Source organism: Arachis duranensis, chromosome 1 (genome assembly GCF_000817695.3).
Source record: "Arachis duranensis cultivar V14167 chromosome 1, aradu.V14167.gnm2.J7QH, whole genome shotgun sequence".
NCBI lineage: Eukaryota > Viridiplantae > Streptophyta > Magnoliopsida > Fabales > Fabaceae > Arachis > Arachis duranensis.
In genome coordinates, this window is record NC_029772.3 from 105071654 (window position 1) to 105078731 (window position 7078).

The following is a 7078-nucleotide window of genomic DNA, read 5'->3' on the forward strand; positions in this document are numbered from 1 at the left end:
AACAAGAGTACGGAAATTAAGACACTAGAGTAAGAAAATATAAAGAAAACTACACTAAAACAATATCAAAATCTAAAATTAAAGAGAAAGCTAAGAACCCCAATTCCTAGAGAGAAGTTAGAGCTTCTCTCTCTAGAATTATCCTAAAACATAATGTAAAACTAAACTAACACTACTTTCTTTCATTCCTCCTTAAATCCTTGGTTTAATAGCATCATAAATGAGTTGGATTAGGTCTAAAATAGGCTCTAAATCGGGAGTCACGTGCTTCTTTAATGAGGCACGTTTTTGGTGTCCCATGCATGCGAGATATGGCTACGTATGTGGACGGCTTAACTCAACGTTCACTATAGACATATGTATATCATTTTTGAAGCGATGGATGTTAGCTTTCTAATGCCACTAGAACTGCCTCATTCGAAACTCTGTAACTCAAGTTATGATCACTTTACTATGAAGAGATCAAGATTGACAACTCTATAAATCCTTCACTTCTTTATGAATTCTCCAGTTTCGCATGCTTTTCCTTCATCCTTCCAAGCTATTCTTGCCTTCTAAAACTTAAATCACTTAAACAAACACATCAAAGTATCGAATAGAATAAAGATGGATTAAATTTGACAATTTAAAGGCATAAAAAGCATATTTTTCATAATCAAGCACAATTAAGAGAAATTCACAAAAGCATGCATTTTTCATGAATAAATTCAAGATAAGTTGATAAATTTCACTCTTTTCAGTACAAGATAAACCATAAAATTGTGGTTTATCAACCTCCCTACACTTAAACATAGCATGTCCTTATGATAAACATAAAGAAAGATACAAGAAAGGGGTATCAATATTTATTCGATGCAAGCTATCTAAATGCAATTTATCTAAATGCATGTAATGAACCCACCTAATACTACCTACCTCTGTCTACTTTATTTACTTCTATCTACTTGGTCAAAATAATTCATTTTTCAAGAAAGCATGTATATGCTCTAGTAATTCAAGTGTATAAGGTTGATTCACTCAATTTTCTTTTAATCTTGCTTTCTAAGACTTGTTTTTCATCTAACAATAAATAATTATTCAATGTATGCATACAAGTATCATGAGGACTTTTCCAAAAGTTGTAATGGGGCTAGGGTAAGGGTGAGAATGCATATGGTTAAGTGAGCTAGAATTTGAATCTTTGATCAACTTAAAGTCTCACCTAACATATAACAATCTATACAATTCTAATACAAAACCTAACTACCCATTATTTCACTTTTCCACACACTCATGCATTTCTTTTAATACTTACCTCATATGCATTAATATTATTAAACTTCACATTACTTGTCCCCTTTTTATTTTCTTTTCTTTTTTTCTCTTTTTCTCTTTTTTTTATTATTTATATATACATATAAAAGTATCAATGCATATAGTACCAATTATTCAATGCATGAGTATGTACCCAATTTTTAAAATTTTTAATGAAAATCCAAAACACATTTTTATCTCAACCAATGTTCCTAAAATTTTCACACTTAAAATTATACACACCCTCTCTAGCCTAACCTAATCAAAGATCCAAATAAGGGATATTTATTATTTTTTACTTAAAGCTGGTAATGTGCTGGAATTAAGAATAAAATAGAATTAAATGGCTCAAAATTGATTAACAAATGTAGATAAAAAGGTAAGGCTATATGGGTAAATGACCTAAATAAAACAAATAAGGCCCCAATCATATAAATGCATTCATACACAGATAATGGACCTAAAGAATTAAACAAGTCAAAGATTACAATTATAGAAAGAGAATAATGCACACAAGAATAAAAATAGTGGTTGAAATGATACAACCATACATCAAAAGTTCAAAAACTCACAAATTTGTATGTTCTAACTCTAAAACTATGTTTCACATAAATTGACTAAGCTTCTCCATATCAACCTTTAAGAGGGACAAAATGTAAAATATACAAGGCAGAGAATCTATATACATATATATACATAATCAAAATACAAAACACCAAAAGTTTAGTTCTTCGCTTCCAAAAAGGCCACCAAAATTCTCAATGAGATGCCTCTCAACCTGTATCTGAAAAATAGCAGGAATATGTATAGAATGAGAAATGGGAGTTCTCAGCATGGTAACGGTGTCCGTATAATTAATATAAAAGGTCCCGAAAAAGCCAAAGGTATTCCTAGAACTCCAACACTCAGAAATTAAACTTAAAATTAATTCTAAACTAGAAGGATTGGTACTCTAACTACGGGATTCCTAGCTTTAACCTATCTCTTCACCTTTACCTCCTTCAACCTCCTAAACACTGGTGGAACAACACTTATTACTCTTCTACCACGAGAGAGTCTCTCAGAACCATACACATACAAATCAAACAAAGAAAACATATATAGAGGTACAATTACAGCAAGTAGAACAAGTAGCAGATAAGCAGAGTTAAGCAGTTAAGCAAACCAAAACAATGTACACTCAAGCAAAGCATACAAATACATATGATGTATGCCTATCTTATGGTTATATAGCCAACTCGACATATCCTGGTAGCTAACTGTGGATAATCCCTCTGTACGTGCATCTCCAAACTCAACAATATCCATGGGAATAATCCCAAGCTCATCCATGAGGGAGACAAAATCCCAAACTCAACTTTATACATGGGGGAGACACCCCAAGCTCAAATTTATATTATGTGCATGCCCATGGGGGAACCCAGAGAGTTAAAGTGCCTAGTCACATCTTACAATAGAGGGTCAACAATTTGTCTCAAATCATACAAGTCAAATTAGACTTTTAATTCATCATTTATCATTGTCATTATCATCATCAATTCATGTCTCATTCCATCTCTAAATCATCATTATTATCAATTACATATCATGTATCATTCATCACTTCATTGCCTTAACAATTCAACTCTTCACTTCCCAATCTCTTTCTCAATTTTCTACCTAATTTATTCAACACATTCGCCCTTGTTCTAAAGCTTAAAAAAACTTGCTAACGGACCTTAAATAGGTATTAAAGAGGTTCGGAAAACTAGAGGAATAGTTTAAAATAAAATACACTTTTTAGAAAAACAGGTATGCATGACCATTCTCGCGTACGCATGAGTGTTAAAATGCCAAAATTGCGTACGCGAGCACCATCCACGTACGCGAGCTCACGAAACAAAGGGGGTCCCCGCGTACGCAGGCCCTCAATTGCGTACGCGTGAGTGTAAATAAAGCATTTTCCCGTATGCATGCGCGTTCCCTGTATGCATAATTGGAAATTTGACATATTCGGGTATGCATCCACCTCATGCGTACGCAAGTGTGTTGAACTGAGAGTATTCTCGCATACACATGCCTTAGATTTTTCATAAAAAGCTGTTAAGTCAGAAAAATTAGTTTTTCACACCCTAACTTTGAACGCAAATAACTTTTTCGTTAAAAATTATTTTTAATCCGTTTTTCAAATGTTATAAACTTCATGGACTCAATTTTTATTTAAAATAAGTTTTACAAAATTTGAGGGTCTAGAAGCTAAATTATAGCCTACTGAAATTGCTCAAAAATCAATTTTTACTAAAGTTTATAAAAAACCTCGAGTTTTCTAAATTCTCAATTCCAAACCAACAATTTCACAATGAACACAATACCAAATGCTCCTAATCATGTTCTTACAGTACTTATTCATACCTCAACATGCCAATTGCCCTACATCATTTTCTTAATTATTCACATCTTATTGTTTAGTTCAATTTTGCAATCCATTATTTACAAACTTCATTAAACCTCATCACATCAACAATTACCATCATTTTGAAATCACCAAATCATATTATAACAGATACAACTCACTCAATCTTCATTCACATTTTATATACCACATACACAATTTAAATCAACAACTCATTCAGTTCATTCCTATCTTAAGGTCTTTTAGCCTAAGTTTTCACGTGACATTAAATATTAACAATGAGAAACCAAAACCATATCTTGCTAATTCCTCTCTATGCCAAAAACACCTCAAAATACCTCTCCTTCACAAATTCTAAATCTCCAATTGTCAATTTCGCAAGTTTAACGGCCAAAATTTTGTTCTAAACCACCATTTGGACTCCAAATCAACAAGAAACACAATCTAATTCACACAATATCACAATAATCAACATAGGGTTCCCAATTTTAACAATTTTCAAGGGTTCAACAGTTTTTTACCTTATCCATGGGTCAATAAAACCCAATGATTATCCGCTACTAGAGTTTACCTAAAGCATCAAAATTATTCAATTCTTTAATACCAAAACTTAACATTTTTGAAACTGAAGAGGAGAAGGCTGGGTGAGAAAATACAATTTTCTTACCTCATTGTTTAGATGGTTTTGAAGAGAATTTTAAGACGAACGCGTGGCCGCTGACAGCTCATCAATCGGAATTGTGGATTGAGAAATGTGATCAAGAGAAGATTTTGGGGTTAGAGTTTGTGCTTTGGTTCCTCCTTCCCTAATTTCCAGTGTGAATCCCTTATAATTTGGGGAGAGAAGGCTGGTTCATGGCGTTATATAGTGAGTCTTGGGTCCGGTTTAGATTCGGTCCACCCGGATCGGTCCGTTGTCCCGGTTTTGAGCAAGAATTTTTAAAATTAGTGTCAAAATTCATATTTTTAATATTTCTACTTCTCTGGATTATAAAAATTTAATTTTCTAATTTTTTAAATAATATTTAATTTATTACCTAATTATTCATCAGTTTCGCGGGGTTTACATTCATACCCATGGTACTTCTGCCGTTTGTGCGACGGCAGGAAATGCAGAAACAAAATATGGTCGATTCATAAAACCCATATTGAATCCGACCTTGTTAAGAATGTCTCAACAATTCTTGTAACTTGATAAAGTCAAACACGTTGATTAACTCACATTCGAGCCAATACTTCATCTGGATTTTGATCGCGTCGAACTACTCAAGGGATCTCTTCACCCAAATATATATCATCATCCCTATTTCTAGGCATGTTCTCCAAATCCCCTGGATTTACTTCAACATTTCGTCGATCCCTTTCATCATAGTCAATAATTCGAGTAATCCGCTTGACTTGTCTAGCAAGACGTTCAAACTTTGTCTTGTGATCAGCTATCATAGGATTAAAGATAGTAGTCATCTGTTGAGTCAATAAATTGACCAAATCATGATGACTTTCGTCGACATGCTGCTGAAATGCCGCCATCAAACCCATGCTATTCGATGTTGAACCTACCTGATAATCACGGGCAAACTCATGATGTTGTAAAGGTAGTTGATTATTAACTGCTCCTGATATACTTCCAAATTGAATTGGAGGCCTGTAACCACTCATGGGTGGAATATAACCTGGAGGGAGGCCGAAAGGAGGCCAACCTGCAATTACTATTGGTTGCGTTTGTGTTGGAGCAATTCGCAGGCGTGGATTACGCCCACTATTTCCAGCAGAGGGAATACTAATGATCGCATTTTCTCCAACATACTACCTTCTATATGTGATGTTAATATTGCAGAAGTTTGTGCAACTATAGGAACATTATCATTTATAGATAATCCACCATTGGTAATAGAAATTTCATCCGCTATATGTATAATCCTTCCATTTCTAAGTTGCATAAACTAAATCATTACAAAAATCTCTTGACACACTTTTTCAAAACTATCCCACTGGGCATGCCAATTTGTTATGCAGATTTTTAACAAATCTGGGTTGGTTCGATATCTAATGATCTGATAGTGAAACCTACTCGTCTTATGAGTACCAATTTTTGAATTGTGCACCAAAAGATCCCAATTTTGAATGAATAGGGAAGAAAAGAAATAATTTCAAATGTAAAAAGAATTTAAATAACTTGAAATCAAAATTACATAAAGCAATGTAAATGACTTGAAGTTAAGATAAAGCAATAAAATACCTTCAACAAAAGGTCAAAGGACTTTGAAAATCGAAAGACAATGCAGAAATATTAAAGAAGAAAACAAAGACTTTGCAAGAAAAAGTAAATTTACAGAAAAGAAAAGATTACAAGAAACTTAAACAAATTTAAAAGACATGGAAAGAACCCTACAGAAAAGAGTGCTCTTTGCAGACTCAGAAGATTGCTGGGTATGTGAGTATGCGAGAGTATTTTTTAAAAACGAATTCCAACCTCTATCCCTTCCATTCTTCAACTATTTACAAGAGTTCTTGACCAATCAAACTTCAACATATTTTTCATGTATGAAAATTCTTTGAAAACAGTTCTCGCATTTTTGGATGATCCTGTAACTACTACCGGTTATCTTCACTTGTTAGCCTCTTTGCCATTTCGATTACTTCATTTTTCTTTGATGAGTTAATCCGATCGAATCCATCTTTCTTATCGATAAATCTTTCTCGATGAGCTTCACAATCTTCGAAGGTACCAAACGAGTCTCAAACTCAATTTTTTAAATTTGTTTAAATTTTGACTAACAATAATATTGTTATGTTTAATTTAATCATTAAAAGATATAAATTTGACTAGTCTCTTAATAATAAGTTTATGTTAATACGTTGTTATTAAGTGGTTTGCAGTTATCATGAAAGTTTAAACTAATATGAAAAGACACATAAATAATTATATCTTTAATATATCTCTTCACATAAAAATTAAAGTTTTTTTACATATGGATAAATTTTCTTCATGAGTTTTACTTTTTTATTGTTTTTAAATTGTTTTATAATTTAAAAATTTTAAAACTATTTTACGAAAATATTTTTCTCACACTTAAACTCATAAAACAAATATATAAATGGTTATAACTTTTAACAGGAACATAACCAGTATTATTAATTTACCAATAACAAATTAATAGAAAAATTAACATAACTCAAACTGTTATGTTTTGGGAACAAAATTAAATTGTTAAATTGTTAAGAGACAAGTTGATCTATAGATAATTTTTTAAGAACCAAAATAAACATTAACTCGAATAATTAAGAGTCATTCTAACGGAAGTAGTTTATGGTATTCATATTACAGATTCCACAAAATAGATTGGCAGCAGAGTGACTGTTGCAGAAGCAATAAAAAATATTTAATTAAGA